At 38.0% G+C, this 24,915-nt stretch overlaps 1 protein-coding gene across 1 annotated transcript in view; it reads left to right on the plus strand.

The window, feature by feature from the left end:
* Nucleotides 1-24,915, plus strand: part of LOC108667885 — an 88,403-nt gene that overhangs the window by 18,156 nt on the left and 45,332 nt on the right. The gene's annotated exons all lie outside the window — the stretch shown is intronic.

Here is a 24,915-nt window from a genome sequence, read left to right on the forward strand (position 1 = left end):
TGTAGGTAAATTAATGTTTAAGAAACCTTCAGCTTGGATTTTTGTTGTAATTCTGGTTCAGTCGCTTTTTTTAAACGATATTCAGTTTCATTATTACTGGAATAATAAACGGCAATCGGTTGATATGGCGTAAATAAGACGTTTCGTTTACTTTGAGGGTTATAATGAAATTATTTCATTACACCCAATTGAATAAAATGATTGTGTTCATTTTCTATATTTTTGCCGAGCGACTTGGTTCCTTCACAGGCACGTCGCCCTCACAGTAACTGCAGAGCCACGTTGCACTCTTGATGAAGAACCTTTTAACGGAGTCATACGTCGTCAGGTCACCCAGGTTAACTATATAGCGCTGACCTGTACACACAACTAACCAGAGAAAAATAATCTGGGTGAATAACCAAAGAAATTATCGGGAGAAATGATCCAGAAATATCCAGGTAGATGATCCATGAATACATAGAAATATGATCCAGAAATATATAGCCAATTATCCAATAATATCTAGCGAAATTAATGATCCAGAAATTTTCTGGGAAAATGACCCATGAACATCTAAGGAAATGATCCAGAAATACCCAAGTAAATGATCCAAAAACATATAGGAAAATTATCCAAGATTATCTGGTAAAATGGTCATGGGATATCTAGTGTAATGATCAAAGAATACCAGGGAAATGATTCAGGAATTTATAGGAAAATTATCCAGCAATATCTAGGGAAATGATCGAGGAATATCTAGGAAAATGATCCAGGAATATCAAGGGGAATGATCAAGGAATATACAGATCATATTTTTATTTGAATTTGTTAGTTTGTTGCAGAGAAACTAAGCCTTGCAAGCCTCTCTTGTTACTACTCTTATCTTCTACAGAAACTCTGAGAAATTAGCGTACGGCTAAAGGAGCTCCACGCTGGACCACAGACTCTGGAACATTTTCTTTCACACCCATTGGAACATTTCCATAATTACTCGACTTTCGTTCATTTTTTATCCCATGTCCGACCTGGAAACGGGATTTTGCATTTGTGCCGTTAAGTTCGCATACGTTGTTCTGTCGCGAGACTCTTCGCTTTGGAAATTCATGGCTGAAATTCAACCTAATAATTGCACAGTCGACAGTTATTAGGTGACCAGCAAAAAAACTGGAATAATCGACTGTTTGGCGCTTTTCTAGTGCCAGGTTTATTACTTCTTAAAAGTTTGTGCATTTTTATCTATCCTAAAATGATCGAAATTTAACAAAATTTAAATCTTTATGTTATTTTTCAAAATGTTTTCGCACGAATGGAGTTCGGCAAACGAGGTTTATTCATTGTTTTAATGTTATTTATTCCTCTAATAACCCTATTATAGTGCCTAAATATTTTAGGTTTACCAATCATAGTTTCCGAGATGGCGTTTCAAAATCTACTGGAGGGGAACCTTATTGTTGTAATGAGAAAAATGCTAACTAAACCTAATTAAATCCCCAACGAATCAGTCGAGTGCCATGCATGGCTCCCATAGTTAGGCGTCATAGTTAGACTAAAAAGCTTTCAAAAAATTTGCGTCGTTCAATTGTAAGCATTCACACAAGAAAGTATTTTGCTAATTCTAATTTTTACACATTCAGCGCTCAGAAGCCATTCACAAACTAAACTTTCTATACAAAGTGGTTATCCTTTTAGCAGCCAATTTTTCTATTCATTGAATTATCAAAAATTCACGAGAAAAGTTCATACATTTTCATGTACGAACTTTCACGTTTTATTCACCAAAATAAGCACTGAACCGAGAGATGCACAAAATTGCATCTATTGCAGTGAAACATGTCGAGCTTCCTTCTAGTTTGTAGCAAACTTTTAGTCATTCACTTAAATTGAATATAATTTTAATTCAAACTTGAATAACGTATCATTCCAAGAGAATTTATAGCTTCCATGATTTCTATTCCCTCTACCCGCGGCAATTGCTGTAGGCATTACGAATGCAAGCTGCAGCGCGCGAAGCAATGTTCCCGTGTCAGCATCAGAGCCTTTGTTGTGTTCTAACCTGTCATTTTGGCACCGTAGCTTCCATCAGTTAAAGGTCAAACTATTCGAGAAAACCACCAAGCTGGCAAAGCCGGTGTTTCTTGTCCCTCAGTTGAATAATTTGCAGCAATGTCTGTTGTATAAGCCATAGACTTTTACTTGTGGAGGCTTTCGGTAAGTCATTTCATTTTCTTCACTGGTGGAATTCTTCCGTTCATGCTTTAAAGGTTCACTCAAATTTTTGTACGCACGTGGTCGTTTTGGCGTTCAACAACACTCAATGGAAAAATAACGGTGAACTGTCGCTTGCTTCACTTAAATATATTTTAACTTGTTGAAGCGAATCTAGGAATTTTTAACCATTAATAAGAAACTAATTCGAGAATATAATGAAATAAAAAATGAGGTTCCCATTCAGATGCTGTTCAAACGAGCCGCTTTTCCAGAGGCACACACATTTCTTTCATTATTGATTGTTGTTGGCTTGAACACCAAAAAATAGGAACCAATGCACAGGAATTAATTTAAATTTTGTGGCGATATTTTTTCAGTTTTTCTTATTTTTTGCTCTACATTCGTGGGTTATTCTTAATTACTTAAATTTTATCTCATTTTATCAAATTTAACCATCGCTTTTTAATCTGAATAATTATTGCTTTTGCTAAACTAGGTTTTGTGTCAATGTCAGTGCGCTTATGTCTAATTAAGTATTTGTATTTGATTAAGATGACATTATTTTCTTTCTTCAGTATCATTTTTTCTTCTATATTATTATATTATCATTATTATAATATTCACTTGCTGGCCGGCCAGGCGGCGTCTCTGTAATTATTACATCTAGCATTAATTGCTTTCATTGCATAATATAAGTCACCAAAATCAGCATTTTTTTTGCAGCCATTAACATGACTCCAAACAGTATTTTATTTTTTCATTGTGATTGATTTATCTTCTAGAAATTAAAGCGTACAATTGACGCTCACAACATGAAGGAATATAATTCTTCGTCGGTATATAAAAATTTTAACAAAATCAAAGCAGCCAACGTTTATTATTATTGTTTTCCTTATTTTGAAATTTGGCAACATTCCGTGCTTCCTTAATTGCATAGATTTTTTCGCTTCCACGATTTTCCGTTTTTTCTCTCCATTTACAAAGTGCGGACAAGGCAGTAATTAAGTTTATTTTTGTCCCCTAAACTTCGTTCTAACAGAACTTGATGCAATCAACCTCTATATATATAATATAACCTTCTCCCTAATTCTCTTATTCTGTGTGTCTTTTATTCCCTCTCTTTTTCTCTCTTTCCTCCTTTCTTTCTCTCTCCCTACATCTCTATCTTTCTTCTTTAGAAAATTTTAATTTCATACCTCGATCCGACAAGCAGTCTGCTGAACTTGTAAGTTCAAGTTCTAAATTCTTCTTATATCGATAAAGATTAATAATATCTAATTTTCTTTAACAGAAGCTATAGAAATAATTAATTTAGCCGGTAGGAACAGTCTTAATGAATGGAACAGCGCCAATGAACACTAATTGTTACTCTGCAGGAACAGTCTTAATGAATGGAACAGCCCCAATGAACACTAGTTACCCTGCAGGAACAGTCTTAATGAATGGAACAGCCCCAATGAACACTAGTTACCCTGCAGGAACAGTCTTTATAAATGGAACAGCCCCAATGAACACTAGTTACCCTGCAGGAACAGTCTTAATGAATGGAACAGCCCCAATGAACACTAGTTAACCTGCAGGAACAGTCTTTATAAATGGAACAGCCCCAAAGAATACTAGTTAACCTGCAGGAACAGTCGTTTTACCAGTAACAGCCTCCACAAAGAACAATCTCACGGAAGGTTCACTTAACTCGTCCTGGTCCGTTAGACGCTCCACTTGTGACATGTCTCCGTCATTATCACCTCTGAATTTCCTTCATAATTACGCTCACGTCCCACTTAATTACCTTGTATTTGCACTCTCTTATCAGCTGTCTGCTACCTTGAAGATGGAACGCGCGTTCCAATTTCAAGTTTTTGCTGGCGAAATCACTTTAAAATTCACAATATTGTTTTCTAGGCCGAGCTAGAAACTCGATATTTTTTAGCAACGATAAAATAATGCTCACTACAGAAACAGAGCTTCAATGATATTAGATTGATGTGAATGAGCTAACTTGTTACGTTGATATACTAATAGTATTATCAATACATGTTTATTAAGTCTCTGCTCAAGATGAGTATTTACAGCATGGAGATGTGCCTCAAACTCGGGGTAATTATACCTGAGAAATTATCGATGTATAATTGACCTGATATCTTCTGAGATTATCCTGCTATTCGAGAAACCGAAGCCGTATATGCGTTGCTTTGCAATTACATAGCCTTGTTTCCAGGCTGGAATTCCTGGCAGTGATGCGAGCTGGTATATATGCTGCAGCCATGCGTGGTATTCGCTAATGACCGTCCTGCTGCCGCTAGAGGAAAATTAGGGTCTCATTTTGTTATGATTCTAACTGCAAATTAATTCAATTTCTGTATACATAATTTGAGAGCGTTCTACACCTGAATGGCTGAGAACCTTACCGAGTGTGTGCGTTCCTCGCTTTTTTATTATTTAAGTAATTATGAATATTTTTAGTTGAAGCTTTTTGTTGTATTCATTTTATTTTAATTTTTATGCTGGCGTTTCCAAATCCTTCAGTCTGAGCAACAATGAAGTCCTGCCTACACACAATAAAGGAATTGAACTGTATTATTCTTTTTTAGTAGCGAATTGCATCCGGCTAACTACTACAATCTATTCAACTTTCGAAAAATTCACAACTTTTCGATTGCGAATTACTATCATAAAGACAAAGACGCCACGCGTAATCAAATGCAAAAGATGCTCCGAAATTGCATTAGAACGCGCCTCCGATCAGTGCCGGTTCTGCTGAGGTGCAAATTGTCTCGAGTTTCAATGGAAATTACCCATTTAATCGTCTCACTATGTTATCTTAATGCTCTTCTACTGCCGTACATGAAAGCAATTCGATTCCACGCATGCAGAGATTATGAAATTTTCTGACTCCAATCTATCGCCTCGATGCTTTTCTCCTGCGAAGCTCAAAAAGCGGCCCGATATTATTCCCTTAGGTTACTTTTCGGTTACTTAGGACATTCGGTTACTTTTTAGTACTTTTTGCTTGTAAATCTCCATCTGAGGCCCATACGCATGTTGCCTCCTACAACAAATTGCTTGGCGTGGGGATGTAATGTACCAAAAATCCAAAATTACGAGTTTTATAATATTGAGTAAATTAATACTTTTCCCTCTAACATGGCAACACCGCTTGGGAAGTTTAAGTTGCATTCATACTATTTTCTAAAAACATTGTCATCAAGCCGATCCTCACAACCGGGGTAAAAGTTGTCAATGGCATTGCTATTTCCTTCATCATACTTTTTCTCTTCTAGCTTGTTCCTACAGTTTCCATTAATTTATCAATAGAACTCGTTTGACTCGGTCCATATAATTTCAAATCTTGCTTCATGCTTCCGAGAAGAATCCTACGTCGCTTTATCACTCGCTCTGTGCGGGTAATGACTCTGCGTTCTTACCTCACAGGTAGAGTATTTGTTGTGATGTTCACATAAGGGGGTGCAAGATGCTTGAACATTCTTCTAATCCATGTATAAAAGTAAAATGATCACAAATAATCGAAACGAATTGTACCTGCACTTCATTTACTTTTATACGTTGAAGTATTTGTTAGGTAAATGGTTAAATTAAAAGCTATATTCTCATGAAGGATTAACGTTCAATTTAAGTTGTTTCTCATCATAAAAGATGAAGCCGAGAATAATTCAAATTTTGTCACTGGTTTTGTGTCATAACAAGCTATTTATATATCTCCAATTCTATGTCTAGTGTTGTAAATCTGAGAACTTTGAGAAAATTTTTAAAACTCTGTGTCTGTAAAATGTACTCTCATCAGTTAACGTTTCTGTAGAAAAACTTATAAAACGCAGTGTCTGTAAAATGTACTCTATTAAATTAACGTTTCTTTAGAAAAACGTAAAAAACTCGGTGTCTGTTAAATGTACTCTATTAAATTAACGTTTCTTTAGAAAAACTTATAAAACTCGGTGTCTGTTAAATGTACTCTATTAAATTAACGTTTCTGTAGAAAAACTTATAGAACGTAGAGTCTATAAAATGTACTCTATTAAATTAACGGTTCTTTAGAAATCCTGTGTATTTATCTTCCCTGGAGCTGAGAGACTGAGGCAATTGTCTGTCGATCTTTGGCTTTTGATGGGCGGGCTTTACGTGGATGCGGCCTTGTGCTCTCGTCAGCTTAGCGTCGTCGCTTATAATTCTTGAGACGCGGTCCACCCTTCGCCTACTTTGCTCTCATTCAGCAACGTCTCTGAGCAACTCGATCTCTTGGAATGTGGTCTTCCATTCACGAAACTCGTCGCTAAAATGACGGTTATGGCTGGGCCAAGTCCACGTTTGAAATGAATAAAAATTTTACCGTTTGCAGTGAAAATAATGCGGGTAAAGTCGTCATTAATATATTTTTAGTGGAGTAAAGTTAACAATTTCAAGCTCAAATTAAAATTTGTAGAATTTTCGTGAAAACTCGAGTTTGAGTTCTCATTTGACCATGTGGAAAAAATTATTTTAAGTCAGGCTTTTTTCTGCTATCACGGAGACAGTAAGCACTTGTTGTTCATTACCCTAAGAAAAAGAGTATAGAAATTTAGTTTATTATCTTTGACAAAGTTCAAGCGAAAAATTTCTCATATGGGCTTCTAGGATACATTTGTCATCGTAATAAATTATGAAATACTCACTCAATGATGAAAATGAAATGTATAAAAAAATTTATAAATGAATTAGTTTTTAAAATTTGACCGAAAATTCCTGGTCATGAAGAGGCTGTAATGTCGTTGGTGCCAACACTGCACTACGGCTTATTTGATCAACTTCCACGACACCTGCTAGGCCTACAGGCCTACAGCTGTGCCAACGCAAATATGCTCTTCTGAGTACCTTATTGGAAATATTTCCCGGTGCTTCGAACCATTGGTTGTTTATTACGGTCTTGAAGTAGGGTCTTGTAAATCAATAGGGAAACGCGGTTGAAGTTTGGTAGACCACCGTATGACCTACGGTTGGATGCACTCCATCCGTGAAGAGACGTTCCAAAAAATTTTCCCGATGCCAAGGCGATTTTCTTGCCGATGCAGCTAATTAATTACTTATACTTTTTGTTGCTTGCCAAATGTGCAAACTGTAAACTCTCTTTCTGCTGAAATTTAACTCAGCAAGTATTTGCTGTGAATTTATGCTCACATGAATGATTTAATTATATATAGATCAAGGACTACTACACACAGGACATGCATAGCCTATGTCCAGCCTCTGCTAGCAGAGGCGATCGCCTACACTATGAAAATGCTGTTGTTTTAGAGTTCTGACCAAGGACTACTACACACATTGTAATACTATTGTATGAAACAATTATGGGCATATCATTTGTTGATGCCACTAAAACACCAGCATTTTCATAGTGTAGGCGATCGCCTCTGCTAGCAGAGGCTGGACATAGGCTATGCATGTCCTGTGTGTAGTAGTCCTTGATATAGATATGAATTTCATGATTGCGTTATATATCACATGGGCTGCTGCGTCAGGTTACGTTATCGACTGATCGCTCGCCCAACAACGTACGTTGCTTGCCAGTTCAATTATTTCTAGAAATCAAATGTTACATAATTATTGACATTTTAGAATCGGCTGTAAAGAATTTCACCAATAATTAATGAATTACCAAAATTTAAACGTAATTTGCAAATTGCTGAATTACGTTGAACGTTTTTATAATAAAGGCATAGAATGTGCCATTTTCTGTATGTTTTGTATATGCCAGTAGCTGTAAATCGTCTATTGAAGTCAATGGTAATTTAATTTATTAGCAAAGCTGAACATTTTCTGTTCTTCTCTCTCTTTACCTCTTGTAAGGTAACAGTAATTTACATACAAGGCAATTATTTCGAAGTTTTACCGTCTCTGGTACAAAGCTCGTAATAATAAAAAGGATAATTTTACTGTCATCGTACATTTGCTCTTAAAAAGAACCACAATGGGACCATGGCTTCGATTTGTTCAGTTTAAGGAGTGGGAGGACATCTTTCTTGCAATGCTAAGCATACGGGACCTTTATTTTAGCCCCATTTAAATATAGAATAAATGCTGTTAAACGCTTTTTTGTATTTAAGGAGTGGGAGGACACGTTTTTTGCGTTTTACAGCATACGAGACAATTATTTAAATGGCTCATTTGACTATAAAAATAATGCATGCGTCGAAACTGTGTTCCCGGAACGATATCAATCGATGCCTTATAAGTCAGTTTATCTGCAATGTAATTTATTGCTTGGTGTGCTGCCTCTCAGAACCGCCCACCCAAATTTATTTACTGCTTAATCAGTTCTAGATTTGATAAATCCACTGAAATTTTGTTGTTAATAAATACGCTGCTTATTGCGTTTATGAACCGATATTATATATTAGTTATATGTCCGAGAATTAGCCCAAAGCTTCCACGATTAAAAACTGTTTGATTCGCTATTAATTGGCCCAATGCCTCCATATTTATTGTTACTTTGAATTATGCATTATATTTTTATACATTGTATATTCCTTACATGTCAATCAAATTCATTTCGAATAGTTTCTCCATGTTAACTTGTTAATTTAAGTCATTATTTTAGTCAAGTGCGCATTGCAGAAAAGTTATTTAATCGCATTGATTAGCATTTATCATGATGTTTTGGGACATACTCATACTTTGGAATAAACTTGAATAGTCTTTTCCGATTACCATTATTTTATATATTTGCCGCCCACATCATCGATAGGATTTTTTTTCTTCAGGCCGGAGTCACTGTATTTTGAGGCCTGTATTATTTATGGCCATCTTGTTGTCCTAAGCGCGGCCATTATTTTAACGGCCTGCAGTTGGCCGAAATCTCCTACAATCTTTAAAGCGTTTTTACTGTCTAATTTACCGTCGGTCGTAAATCCAAACTCATGCCTTAACTCATTGTTCTTAAGTCTGGGCAATTGAGTTCATCATCCTTATTATCCCTAAACTGTTCACATCACCGTCGCCTTAAGAACACAGTCTCAAGCTTTTAGTTCTTTATGAGATTTGGAAAGCGAGTTTTTGCGGGCCTAAGTTTGGGTGGGCGCAGTGAACTAAATAAGCTTGTTGCATGGCAAATAAACTTGCGGTGCAAATGACAGACTTTGCGTGTTGAGGAGTGGTTACTTTAGGGCAGCGGACGAGCTTTGTGTGTCTTACAATTGACTGCATTTATTGGGTAGCCAAGGCCATGCATGCTTTTCAAATTCTGAAATTCATCGTGTAAGGATAAATCGTCGGAAGGACGAGTAGACGGCGGTCTACTGCGGCAGGGTTGTTTTCACAATGCATATCAAAATTTAACTTATACAGCTGAACTTGATCCTATGTGAATGTCGTGCTCATATTTTGCTTATAGTTTCCGATCCAGCATTATTTCCATACTCCAATAACTTTACTATGGAGCCCTTGTCTGGTTCTAGCTATTAATTCATTTCAATATAAAAATTAAATTTGCAGTTAAAATAATCTTGTGTCAAACCACAAGACGAAACTCCGACACACAATCAATGACGGCTTTTAATTAATTCAAGCAAAACCAAACAAACAGATGAAAAATCTGCCGATAATTGTACTTAGGTAGCTACCTGTGCTCAAGTAATCACCAACCAAGTACTCACGCCATTATGTTATCACCAACCAAGTACTCACGCCATTATGTTATCACCAACCAAGTACTCTCGCCATTATGTTATCACCAACCAAGTACTCTCGCCATTATGTTATCACCATCAGACACCGGCAGTGAAGCTGTCACCAATGATAGCCAGCAGTGATGACTTGTCATGCTTTATTCCCTCATCCATCACGATAGTGTCACCTCTCTGCCCACCTACCCGGTGCTAAGCAGGTATAGTGAGCTAGGCATTATACCTGCTGCATCACAGATCCTGTGTTCTATACATGCTTAGGGTCTGAGTAAAGCATGTCTTTTTCCAAGATATAAGCAGGACGTGATGCTATCGCTCCTTTTAATCATCCGCTGTGCTTAAAGCGAACCATTAAGACGAGGATTTTCGTAATTTAAGTCTGGGTATAGCGGGCTTGAAAAAACTTTAATGAAGTTCTTTTACATATGCTGGATATCCTTATGCATAAGTTATGTATTTTTATTTTAGGACTTACTACGTAATGTTGGTGCTGCAGAAGAAATTAGATCCTAAACGTATGCAAAATCCCGAACACCTTGTACTCTATTTTCTGTCAGAGTATTTAATTCGTGCAAATTCCTAAATAATTATTTATGAAATGAAACTTAGTATATGAATTAATTCTGTGATGATAAAAATTTATTGACGAGTGGCTGAATTGGTAAAATCTGACTAATTTGGACGACAGAAAGGATCAAACGCAGTGCCGTAAATTCAGAATTCTTGAATAATTTAAAATTCGGAGTAGAATCGAATGAGCGCGAACTTAGTGAGAGCTAAGTGAGGCAGGTACGAGGGTCTTGAATCCTCACTTGTTCCCCTCTAAATAAACAAAACAGAGGGTATAGGCCGTTACAGGAGGTAGGCCTGTGCTCGAACAATGGTCGTTGTTTTGTCTGTCGGCGGCGCGGAATGCAGGGCGGCGGCTCGTGGCTCTCTCCTCGGGCAATGGAAATGTGCACTCGAAATAAAGAAATGACAGTCTGGCATTTGATTTGATTTTGATTTATTTATTTATTCACACAGGAGCACACGTTACAATGAAAAAATAAAAAGAGACGTGAAATAAAATAGCAAGGCTTCCAGGTGAATGCCCATAAGCTTAAAAAGCTTCGCAGGCAAAACAATAGGTACATGACTCAATTCCAATGATAACAAGACGACGATTTGAACAAATAAGTAACAAATTTATAAAATTAGCAAAACCATTGACAAAAGCCTTAAAAACTGATAACCGTATGTCATAGCAGAAAAATCAGCAAAAAGATACTTCTGTTTGCCTCCAGATGTTGCATGCAGGGCCCTTTCAGTATCCAATATCTTAGAGCTGACCTGTGGTGGAATACTGCGAAGATAATGCTGACGAGCTGAAGAGCACATTCCTTCTTATCTTTGGGGAAAGCCAATTGTGCCAGTGCAGCAAGGCGCATAACAAAAATATCCAGGCCTTCGTCAGATTCCGGTGTAGCTTTATCAAGCTCCTTCCTCCAAAATCTCCTGCTACCAACTTTCAGGGTTTTGTAATAATCCAATAGTTGTTCCTTCATTTCCGGGTACTTAATTTTCCTTCCTCCTCGCACCTCGTAGACACGCAGCAAATCACCAGATATAAAGTTGGACAGCATTTGAGTCTATTCTTGTCAAAGTATGATTCAAATGTGATTAGGAAATCCCTCAAACTTGTCTTTCCATCTAGCTCAAAGTTTGGTGGAGTCACCACAGAACGCACATCTGATGAACTGCGACACCGACGTATTAGAGGGTGCCGTTGAGTTCTTGTCTTGACAACCTGATTATCAGAATCACTATCATTAGCCGTGGAGGTTGTGTCAGAACTGCTGGTTGATGCCGGTGGCTCAGAAGAGGACAAAACAATTTCTTCCACCTTCACCTGCGATGACTACTGTTTAACCATTAGTTTTGGCTTGGTCCTCTTTGCTTTACCAACACTTGAGGATGCAGAAGATGCATGTGGCACTTTGGCACTACTCCTGTTGACAGGTCTCTCCAGGTTCAAAGCAGTGGCCTTGTTTTCTAGTGGTTCACTTGCTAAACTGCCAATGTCATCTCCAATGTCATCATTGGATGGAAGGAGATGGGTGCAACGAACCTCAACTGGGACTCGGGTCCAATAACGGTCTGAGGCTATCATCTCGAGAGTTTTATGCCATTCACGATAAGTGAGGCACTCATCCAATGAATCAGAATCTGTGAGCAGAGGGTCATCACTCATCCTGAGCAGTTCAGCAGCATGATGAGCTGCATGCTTGGCTTTGCATATTAGTTGACCCAATACTGCCACTTTGCCAATGAGGCAACAGGGTCCATCTCAATTCATTAATTTTGGCAAGCAAATCAGGGTTGATATTGAATCCAAATTTTCTGTTAACAAAATCAGCCCGTACTTGAGGGTGTGAAAATTGGATCAGAAGTGACTGAATGGAAATAAATGATGCAACTGCCACCTGGTCAAATACTGGACTTGGTTCAGGGATTACTTCAATGGTGGGTAGCTGGTCATCAACACTTAGTGCAGGAGCTCTCTGGTTCTTATTAGACACCATCAATGCACTAGTCTTAGGGCAAGTAGACACAAATGCTCCAGCAACAGTACCCAACCCATGCTCAGGTTCCAAGTCCAATGGTGGGCTTATTTCCAAACTTTCACTAGCAGCCGCCTGATCTGGCATCCGATTACTATCCATCCTGTGCTCCTCCAATGGCAACCCTTGATACTTGCTTGATGCCATGTTATAACTTATAAGTGTAAAAGAAGAAGAACTACTGTGTGAAATGTGAATAAAGGAATAAGTACTATCCCGTCGGAGATGCCAAATATGTTACCGTGCTAGCGGGTGGGACAAACCCGTTGTCCACTTAATTCAGAGTAAATTAAACAGTGGAAGCTATTAATCTTGTTTAAATAAAAGAGTTTTCTATTAAAATTATATTTTGGGATAGTGCAGCAAAACAAATGAAACAAGTGAAGAGTGTGGCATTGATCAGTGGCTTAACTGGCAGTTCCACATCCACTGATAAGGGTTATAAGTACTGTTGACTGTTCTAGGCCAAATTCTTATGTTATAGGGAGCACAGGGTAGGACTAGACACTAGAGTGACAGTGACACAAGGCTTTAACTTCCAAACTAACACAATTCACGGAATTTAGTACCTAGCCAGTGGCTGCTAGGTCCTAAATGGCGGAACTGAATTGAACGCGACTGTCGTTAGCTGTGCAAATAAATTACTCTGAACGAAAATGGAAATAATTAAATTGAGTTAGACGTTACTGAAAAATAATGAACTAAAACACAGACTGGTAGAGTGATAAAAGGTCAGATGCCTTCCGGCAACAATGGCAATACAGAAATGCAGCGAGAAACGCAGCCGTTGCAACCATACAAATTCATTCTTTTTTCATTTACAAATCAATATTCTACACAATGATCATCTAAAATCAACACTTCAACTTTCACACCCATCGACTTGTCAACTAATGCACATAGAATAAATTCTTCTTACAAAAATATGGAAAGATTACGAAAATAACTAGTTAATCATATAGAATGCGCGATACCGAATTTCTCACATTTAGCTATTACAAAAATAAAGCAAAATTACTTTATACTTCATTTGATCAAAGTTCTTGATTTAATTTATTTATTACACTTAGGAGCACACGTTACAATTGAATATAAAAGAAACGTGAAATAAAATAGCAAGGATTTCCAGGTGAATGCTAATATAAGCTAAAAAAGCTTCGCGGGCAAAATAATAGATATAAAACTCTATTCTAACGCTAATAAGATTACGATAACAAATAAGTAATAAATTTTTAAAATAATCACAACCATTGACATAAGCCTTTAGAAAACGGAAAACCGAATGTCCTAATGAAAAAATAATCAGTTTAAAAGAGGCAATATCAACATTACACTGAAGAAACGCCCTTGGAATCCTTAGTAAAGGCCCCTGGAATTACACTGAGGAAACGCCAAATTCAATTCAAACGCCAGCTGTCAATTAATCATTGAAAGTTCATACGCTGTTAGAGGGCGGTATATAAACGCAAACGCTCAATTAAAGGCAGGCCGACACTAAGACTCGGCAGTTCATACTCATTTTTCTCCCCTAGGGAAATCGCTATTAAACATCGCGCTTTACTTGTCTACGTAAGCAGTTATGCCTCCCCCATGGTAGTTGCGATAAATACTATACCTATATAGAATAATTAGGAATATTAAACAATTTCCCAAAGTTTGGACTCTGCCTGGTTTCCGTTACCAAAATGTTAGTAAATTTAAAATCCATTGAACTAAGAAAAATCATAAAATGATCAAAAGTTTTAGGAAAATTCCTAATATTAAAACAAACCAAAGGAGATTCATGGGTAAAACAACTCGCTCGGTTTAAAAAAAGTATCATAGTCATAGATTTTGCTATTGACGTCAGGGATGTCAGCGACAAGATAATCACTTAGACATAACCTAGGATAAGTGAACTCAGTCATCATTGCGAATAAAAAGGACAATGATAGGGCACAGAAAAACATCAGGCAGTAATAGCTGACAGTGACTGCTCAAACTTCACAAGGTCAAACTCAGAGTTAATGAACGAAACCTTGTCACTAAACTTTATCTTAGCACAAACTCGTCCATTCCATGCATACTTTCTTTCAATAGAATTATTTGCTCTTTAGAGTTCTCAGCTTGAAAAGGAGAGCAGCACGTGCTTTAATTAAGTATTCATTGACGAGTAGGTTTTCAGGTTTCTTTATCTACACCAGTCATCAGAGTACGGTTTCTAGCTTTCTTTGAGGCAAAGGATACTCTTAAAGGTTTGGTTTCCTTCCCAATGACGTCCACGGTCTCGATGTCAGCGGCTCGAAGAGTTCCATCATCGTATTCGTTCATCTTTCCGCAATNCCTCCTTGGCAGGCCATTACCTTCACAAGCGAGTCCTGCTCAACAGTATCCAGGCGCTTCTCAAGGCGCAACATCGACGGGCCAACAGAATTTCTAACATCTCTACTCGGAACACCTGAAACCCTCCCCGAGGCACCTGAACGGCCTCCATTATTAGATGCAGCAGGTGAAGGAATACCGCGCGAAACCACATCTGAGTAACTAGGCAAGGAGGCTTGTTTTTCGACAAGGAGGTCAAGGTCGCACTGGAGTTTGGAATTTGTTGAGATGAGGTTTTCAATTTTGGTCAACATTCTAACATTTAGGGAATAAACAGCATCAATGACATTAATTACCTTCTCCAGACTCAAGGCATTGGAAGAAACAACATTGCCAGATCTCGCCTGTCGTCCCGCTTTCTTCTTCTCAGGGCTGAAGTTCTTCAGGAAGGATAGCATCTTGCTCACTTTATCCAGATCTTCCCTCATCGAGACACTGCCAACACCAACGGATGCCACGGAGCAGGTGGAACTAGACTCACTTTCGGCATCACTTGCCATCACTGACAGTACAAATAGCGTGGAAAGTTTAGGAATGAGCAACGCACAACCTCACTCAACGACGGACCGGCACTTACAGACCAACCGGCATATTTGTGTGTGGAGAAATTATATAAATAAATCCGCAACATTTTTTTGTGTTTCTTTATGTTTCAAGTGTTGAGATTATGAAATATTTTAAAATCTAATCATCTTCCGGTCGCTGCACCATTATTATAGGAGGCATTTCTTCGGAGAATAGATATATCGAACAGACCAATCTCGCTTTATACGACAAAAAATGTAAAAAACTCTGCACGGAAGACTATTTCCCATTTAATTTATTTACCATTTATTTAATTTAATTTGATGCCGCACAAGCATTAAAATGATTAAAATGCAATAAGTCAACAGTGAATCATGCACAGAATTTACTCGCGTTTTCCGCGACACTAAATTTGGAAACAGAGGAATTTTTATCCTATTTTACATGGAGAGACAAATGAGAAGTCTATATTCAATCTAAAATATTGATATGTACATTTGTTCCTTTGATTATCATACAATAGCTTTATTATTACAACACTTCTCTTTAACTTCACTTCTTGTTTGTCTGTCTGTTACAAATCTTATAATCGATTTTTAACATACTTCTACCTCTCCAATCGATCTGAAATTTGGCACACTTGCATAAAGTTGGAGACAATGCATGAATCAAAGTGACAGAATAAATAATATAAAAAATTATACAAATTTTTATTTTTAATATTAAAAAAATTTGAAAAACTAATTTTGTCTGATACATATCTTATAATCGCTATTTAACACACTTCTACCTGTCCAATCAATCTGAAATTTTGCACAATTGCATAAAGTTGGAGAGTGGAGACAAAACATGATTCAATTGACAGAATAAATCATTTTGAAAATTTAATTTTTTTTAATTTTGAAAAAAAAATTTAAATATTACTCTTTTTATTAATATTTGATGATAAAATTAGAAATTCATTCTACATATGTTACAGCGCAGACACTGAATTGAGTGAATTCTTTAGAAGTGTTGTCTTTAAAAAGTAATTTTTAAACGCATATTATTATTGTTATTAACTTTATTCTTGATAGCTGTACACTGAAATTACCGGGATAATTGAACACGAATAACGTTTTTACATCTCGTGGCTATAACCAAAAAACATTTTTACGTCAAATAAAACCGAGTACTTGCTTTCTTTTAAAATCAATAACTTTTTTAATTCAATTTGTCTACGGTATAAAGTTTTTGAGAATTCTATACAATTCAGTTGACTTGATTTTAAAGATTTTTATTCGACTGAGACCTAAATATGGCAACGGGATATCTTGCCAACAATGACCGTGAAACGTTTAAACTTTAAAGATTTCAATGACTATCGTTAACCAATTGTATTTTTCAGTTGCGCGACAAAGCCTTTCAATCTGCTAGCCATATTGCCGACATAATCCCTACCATGATGATATGTGCTCGCCTCATTACCATATTAATCGTTGGAATAAAGAAGCTGCGGCGCTGCTAAAGCTTTCACCTGCCGGTCATTCATGACAACTTGGATGTTGCCTCTGATAACGTCAATCAAACATCAGTACATCACTTGCACATCAGTACATCACTTGCACATCAGTACATCACTTGCACATCAGTACATCACTTGCACATTAGTACATCACTTGCACATTAGTACATCACTTGCACATTAGTACATCACTTGCATTCCCAACTAAACGCCTTGTGGTGCGCTCACCATATTATTCACTATGGTCCCTTGCACCAACGTCTTTTTTTCTAGCTGAAACACCAGGTGTTTCAAATAGCGAATGATTGTGAAATTTTCTATTCATGCTGCCGACTGTTAAGTAGCAATCTGATACTATGGAGAAATTGAATCTGTGATACAGATGAGGCTGTTTTAGTGATACGGAGTGATCAATTGCCCAAAGGATGCAATTAAGTAGCGTGAATCGACAATGCAAAATAACCTAGATCGGTATAGCAAAGCAGCTCGAATTGTTTATTAAAAGCAGTTGAAATAGGTAACGCTATTACTTTAAATCTCAAATCGCTGCTTATATAGTTGCTCTTTTAATGCAACAGCTTCATAAGAGATTAATTTATATGGCTTTCCCTGTACATCGCCTGCTATTCCTGCACTTTTTATAGCATTTTCTCATTTATGAAAAAGGGCGCTGTTGTGCTCGATCGTCATGTCCGTCCGTCCGTCTGTCCGTCCGTCCGTCTGTCCGTCCGTCCGTTCGTCCGTCCGTGACCACGTTTTCGTCGACGAGAACATGCGCTCTGTCACTCACTGCAGCGAGTACGCAGTTATATTTTTTTAATGCTGCCGGTGTCGGGAAGCTCAAAATCCAATCGTCAACGGGAATTTCGCTTAAACTTGTATTTGTTTGAACTGGATGTTTACTTCTGAATTGGAATTCGCTGTAATCATCGTTGTATGAACTTGAGTCCACGATTAAAGTTTTTCAAAAGGGAGGGTTTATCTTCGTTTTCGTTGAATGTATTTTTATGTTATTCAATCATTGAGATGGATTTTGCGCTGACTTTTTAGCGCATTTTCTCATTTATGGAAAAAATGCACTATTGTGCTCGCCATATCCGTCGGTCCGTCCGTGACTTCACGTTTTCGTCGACGAGAAAAAGCGCTCTCTGTCACTCACTGCAGCGAGTACAGAGTTATATTTTTTGACGTGGGTTTAGACTCGACGACAAGCTGCTCTATTTATTCGCATCTCACAGGAATTAATGCTACCTTGCGTTCCATTTAAATCACTTAAATAAACTCAACTCTCTTTAGTGCTGAACATAAGCTGCTTAGGACAGTTCCTTAGCTAGGATGAGGCCCGACACAGAGATTATCTCTGGTGTCGGTTGCGGCGCGGCGCCGGATGTGGCGTACCCAGGATAAAGTTTCATAACGTTTCTTTTGTTTCTGTTCGATGAAATTTTTCGATATGGCATCCTAAGAGAGCCTGTATTAAATTGCTGTGTCTTGCGAGCATGAGAAGTACATCTCACGTTTGTAATATATGATCTCAAAATATTTAAATGGTCTCTAAATATTCGGTGACATTTGGTTTTTATTAACATTATTTGTGGTGGCATTTTTTACGTTTGTTTCTTTTTACTGCTGAAGTATTAATGCAATTATGCTATGCCGTATTATTGAGGTCACACTAGCACTATAAATTAGGTTATGTTACCTTATAATAAGGTTGTACACAATGTGATAAAACTTCTTACGTGTAATGAGACGAGACTATACGTACAATTAGTAGGAGAAGACTGCATACAATTAGTAGGAGAAAATTCAGTACAATATGTTAGGTAATACTACGTACAATAGGTGAGGTAAGACTACGTACAATTAGAAGCAGAAGACTACGTGCCATTAGTAGGAGAAGACAGCACACACGATTGGTAATTGGCCGTGGCCTGGACTTGCAGGGATGCGCTGTCACTGGAAATATGATGCTGAGTTACTAAAACTGGAGATGTCTTACGAGGAATTAGATTCGAAACTAGGTACTCCGTTACTAAAAACTAGATGCTATTTCATTTTAAACTAGATGTGCAGCAAATAGAAACTAGCTGCACCATCGCTCGACGCCGGACATACTTTTACTATTAATTAGCTTGTTGCGCCATTGCTAGAAACTATTTGGGCTATTTACTAGAAACTAGGTACTTTTGCTAGAAATGATTTGATCTATGGCTAGAAACTAGATGTTTTACTAGAAATTGTTTGATCAATGGCTAGAAAGTAAACGCTTTTGCTAGAAATTATATGCTCTATGGCTAGAAGCTAGACGCTTCTACTACAAACTATTAGCGCTCATGCTACAAACTAGAAGCTTTTACTAGAAAATATTAGCGCTCCTGCTAGAAACTAGACGCTTTTACTAGAAACATTAGCACTATAGCTAGAAACTAGACGCTTTTACTAGAAACATTAGCTCTATACTTACAAACTATTAGCGCTGCTACTACAAACTGGACGCTTCTTTGCGGAAGGATGCGACGCGTGCGGCGTCGGTCGGCAGGTGCGGACCGGCACGCGCCACCCGGCAGCTGTCGCGGACATTTAAATTTTTCCAACCGAAACTCAGTCCAGGATCTCAACAGATGGAGCTTTTGTTGGAAGCATAAGGCGTTCAGTTTCAGTGGGAAATTTCAATAGGGCGTTCAACTGGAAAATTCATTTAGCCTTGTTTATACAAACTTTCATTAGAGTGCGTGTAGCTGCTTCTATTCATCAGCTCTCTCTTCCAGTTTCTATGCGCGTAGCCATGATTTCTTATGACCTCTTGCTATTTAATAGCGGCATTAACCATCAGTAATTCACATGAAAAAAAATTATAGAAATAATTTTTGAAGGTTTCGATTTTATTCATCTACGAAAACTTTTTAAAATTTGATCTAAACGTCAGAGCGCACAGTTACAGAAAATATTTAATTGACCATAAACAAAAAACTCGTTCCATACCAGACTATATAAATGAAACCATTCTGGGTCCGCATGACTTTACTTGGATAATATCTTATTACATTTAGTCGCAGTATTATATATGTTGATCTGTTCTTAGACATTTTGGCGTGGCATGCGTCATGAATACTTACCGCCTGAATACTTTCGGCGCGTTTGAACAGAATTATGTATCCTCTGGACACAGCACGGCTGGGCCACCGACTCTCAGGAAGCGCTTCAGTTACTTGCCTTTACTTTGACTGAAGAAGGACCAGCGATCTTGTTTGCAAGCTCCAAGAGGCTTCTTATCTTAGGATTTCGTTAGTTCTTATGAATATTCGAGTTGATTTATTAAGACGTTTGTTAATGTGGGCTGGTAGCGATGTCAACATTATCTCTGTGGCCATATCGCTCGTGTAACATGCTATATGAGCGCTGCACCATCAGACAACGACGCGGCGTGCTTTAATGAATTCTCATGACATGGCTTGTGCATAATTCTTTCATATTTAAATACGAATGATTTTTATTTTAAAAATAAAATGATTTGTGCTAGTTTTTAGTGCGTAAAACTTTTGTGATGCTAATAATTGTATAAGATGTATTTGTGATTACTTATTTTTTCGTGCAGCAAAGCAAGAAATTGTCTTGCGAAAAAACCTAAAAGCAAATAAAAATAGCCTTGAAAATTCTTATTATCCGCATTGAAAACGTTTCGCAGACCAACTCCATAATCGTAATGAAGAAATTGTTAATTTACTTAATATTTTTTTTCATACTTGATTTTTTATATTCATACTTGATTTGCGATGTAAGCAAATTTATAATGTATTGGTGCTCCAGCCTTCTGCTATAGTAAGTGTGATGTAAGTAGACCTAAAGTTCCGTAGCCAATTAATAGGAATACCTACAAGAAGGAGAACTTGCATCACAATTAAACTTTAATTAAAAAATATATTTATTAAATCTTTCATCGCTCTATAAATTTTATCCGTAAATTTTCCGTCCATATAAAAATTGCATCCAAAAATCTGTAACCCGAAAAAATTCACTCCCCCCCCCCAAAAAAAAAAAGACACCCAAAAAATCTTTCTAAAAAAAACGAGTTTGAAAGTAGACGACAGGAAGCGGAACATTCGCATCCGACAGCGGCCATAAACGACTTCTAGCAGCTTCTCTCATAAACCAGTTATTCCTTCCCTTCCTCGATATTATTTATCAGGTCTGTTCGTTTCTTATACATGCTTGTGTATGGGCTAGCGTATGCTCCATGGAGCGTGTGTATGGACTAGCGTATGCTCCATGGAGCGTGTGTATGGATTTACGTATGCTCCATGGAGCGTGTGTATGGATTTACGTATGCTCCATGTAGCGGGTGTTTGGATTAACGTATGTTCCATGGAGCGTGTGTATGGACTAGCGTATGCTCCATGGAGCGTGTGTATGGATTTACGTATGCTCCATGGAGCGTGTGTATGGACTAACGTATTCTCCATGGAGCGTGTGTATGGACTAGCGTATGCTCCATGGAGCGTGTGTACGTATGCTCCATGGAGCGTGTGTATGGACTAGCGTATGCTCCATGGAGCGTGGACTAGCGTATGCTCCATGGAGCCTGTGTATGGACTAGCGTATGCTCCATGGAGCGTGTGTATGGACTAGCGTATGCTCCATGCCCCATGGAGCCTGTGTATGGACTAACGTATGCCGCTAGTATTATTCCCTAACCAGGAATTTAGATTGCCTCCTCCGTATCTTTGTTATCAGGAGAGCCGCTCGAATGGCCTCCTCCTTAACTTCGTTAGTACTTTGCTTTAGAAATCTTTCCTACGAAATAAGCCTCTGAAATTACTTATTTTAATCCCGTTATTATTTCGTGAATTTTACTATTTCTACCAGTAAGACAGCTAGTATAATAACTGCAAAATGTTTAACTCTCATTTGCAAATCTGGTTTACTTCTTTATCGATGTTATTTAATTCTCATGTCGTATTTAATGAATGATAACTACATGATATAATTGACTCTGTAAGCTGAGCTTTACGTTACGCTGTTTCCCCGGAACATATTATTAGAATTTTTCACTCAGCTTCTTTCCTGAAAAGTTAGGTTTCAAATTCCCCTATTGTTATTGGCCTGGAAAGACTAACAACGTTGCCTGTAGTTCCGGACAGTTTTGAGTTACTGATGAATGGATAAGAGGCAGCTGAAGATGTCTTACTTTATTTATGCCTTCAATAACATGACGGCTCGAAAATCTAATTGTGTAAGAAGAATTTAACGAATAAAAATGTAAGGATACATGTTATAGCAACTTACACCGCTAATGCAACGGAACTTTTTTCTACTCATGCAGTTATACCCACGAAACTTTTCACATGCATGAAACCTTTCATGCAGTTATACTATTATTGAACGAAACATTTCCCTGTTATGCATTCTGAAGTTCTTTGCATTTCATGATAGAAATGATTTTTTAAATGTTGAACGATTTCAATGCCCATAAAATAAGTATCCACGAAATGCCGGTGTGCTTTTAGTTTCCATATTTGTGCAATGCTGCTACCTACATCCATGCTTCTGTATTCTTAATGCTATCAAACTATATATATCTGATTGTTGCAGTTATGTACATATTTTATAGAGTGCAACGCTAACTATGCTCTATTACTTTATATCTGAAAATTAAAAGATTATTAGTGACCAATGAAACTTATTGTAATATCTGGAACAGAAATTTCAATATTATAACTTTTATCTTAACTATTTAAACGTCTAATAATTTAAGAGGGTTGTGGTTATGTGGCAGTGCCAGGTCCTCCCTCGCTAACCGCACGCGTCAACCACATGTTCAGTCTTTGCGGTTGAGGCAGCGCAGGGAAGTCGTCTGGCTAGTGGGGCTCTCTACAGTCGTAAGTCTGGTCGTTTAACTAATGTTTTATAAGGGAAAATTTCAACAAACACACAAAAATATCACTCAGTTTTGCAGTAAAATATTTTTCATATTATTCTGAATTAAATGCATTCTCGCAGCATCAGTCACCACTGAGCATCAGGCATCACTGAGCATCAGTCATCACTGAGCATCAGTCATCACTGAGCATCAGTCTCCACTGAGCATCAGTCATCACTGAGCATCAGGCATCACTGAGCATCAGTCTCCACTGAGCATCAGTCATCACTGAGCATCAGTCACCACTGAGCATCAGTCTCCACTGTGCATCAGTCTCCATTGAGCATCAGCCTCTACTGAGCGTCAGTCACCACTGAGCGTCAGTCACCACTGAGCATCACTGGTCAGGTCATAACTTCATTTCAGCGGCTTTCGTTGAGAGGAACTGAGCGCGCGCCTCTGCGCTTCACGTAAAGTTTTCTTCCACCAAAATATGGAATGTGATAACAACTCGAAGTTTTATTTTCACAAGGCTGTTCTCATGATAACAAACGGCCTTACAAACTTGTTTGTCGACGATAATATCAATAATATATCATTACAGATATTCATATGAAAACAAACCAATATCGTTATATCCAATTAATTATAAAATTGTAATTATTGCATTACTCAAATTTTTCCTATACTAATTAACTCTACTTTAAATATTTGCACAGAAAAATTTACCTTGTAAAATTTATCTTTTTTTCTGGTTTCAAAAACGAGTTTGATTTAGTATTAATAACATTCTGATTTTCGCCCCGCCTGCAGGAATAAAAAATGTGTCAAATGCTAGCCACAATAAATATATCTCTGCTGTCTGTAGTCACTAAATTGGACTTCTCTGTTATTGCTTTGCATCGAGTTAATCAGGCACGTTTTTCTTAACTCCTCAGCTGATATCTTCTTTAGGCAATACTCGAATACAACCTAAACCAGGCAACACCCCCCCCCCCAACCACACCCCATCCTGCTTACTCCCCTGCTGCATAGCTACACTCCCCACCCAGCAACACTACCCAATTAACCACACCCAAACAACCACACCCCATCCACCCAACAGCACCCTCCCTCCAGCCATACCCCTTCTCCAGCCCAAACATGCAGTCTCCTCGACAAGCCAGCAAGTCTCCATTGATACTGAGTGACGGTTATTCCAGTCCAGTCTCGCGGCCTTGGCTTTCATCCTGCCGACTCAGGCCTCAATTTTCTCTGTATTGGGCCCGGGCCTCGGTGTTAAGGTATCGGGCCCGCGTCTCGACGCCCCAGGCCTCAATAATCCCGGTATAGGGCCCGGGCTCCGACGACCGGATTTCATGATTTAGGAATTCGACGTTGCAGGCCTTAATGTGTAATACATCCTTCGTTCTCTTCCAATTCATTTATGCGTATCACGCCTTAGTACATTTTTAATACTATGTTAGTTTGTAGAAGTGAACGTGACGTAAACATTGCGATTGCTTTTCTCGAGTTTTAATTCCTGAATGTACTGCGCAGTGAAGGTCAAAGCTTTGTTTTGCTTTCTTTATTTCACTAGAAAAATGACTCTTGGTTCGATGGACTGATACGTAGTAGCTGCGTTTCAACCTTGAGCAAAACAATAAAATTTGCTCAAATAATGAGCACGAATGTTGCTCATTATTTTGCATTCAATTCGTTTATTTTGACGAATTATTTCGCACGCGTCATACGCCGTCCGGCTGCTGGATCTTCATCACATACATCACAGAACTTTTCTTCATTAATACTTCATATTCTTACTGATTTATTGGAGTCTCAATAGTTTATCAATAGTTTATCCTCGCCGCCTGTAAGGTTTTTATTCCGTTTACGTTTACGAACTTTAAAATGAGCTACGATTTAAAAATCGAAGTGTAGATCAAAATATTTTCTTTTGGGCTTGGCTTCCCACATGTTGTTATCGCCTCTCATCTCGTTTTTATTGCATTAGCTGGCGTGTTTCAATCGCTTATATCGTCACTAATCTTGAAAGTTTAGTAAAAAAATTATTTTATTCCGTAATTGAAGGACAGTTTTTGGAGACGCGTTGTTGCCATATCGGGATGTGGCGGCCCCGCTAGCCACCTGGTGCCGGTGTTGCCAACACGTGCCCGACGTCCCGCCATGACCCTACGGCGGTTGTAGCCCCCTACCCCG

This window comes from Hyalella azteca, unplaced genomic scaffold (genome assembly GCF_000764305.2).
Source record: "Hyalella azteca isolate HAZT.00-mixed unplaced genomic scaffold, Hazt_2.0.2 contig13914, whole genome shotgun sequence".
Classification (NCBI taxonomy): domain Eukaryota; kingdom Metazoa; phylum Arthropoda; class Malacostraca; order Amphipoda; family Hyalellidae; genus Hyalella; species Hyalella azteca.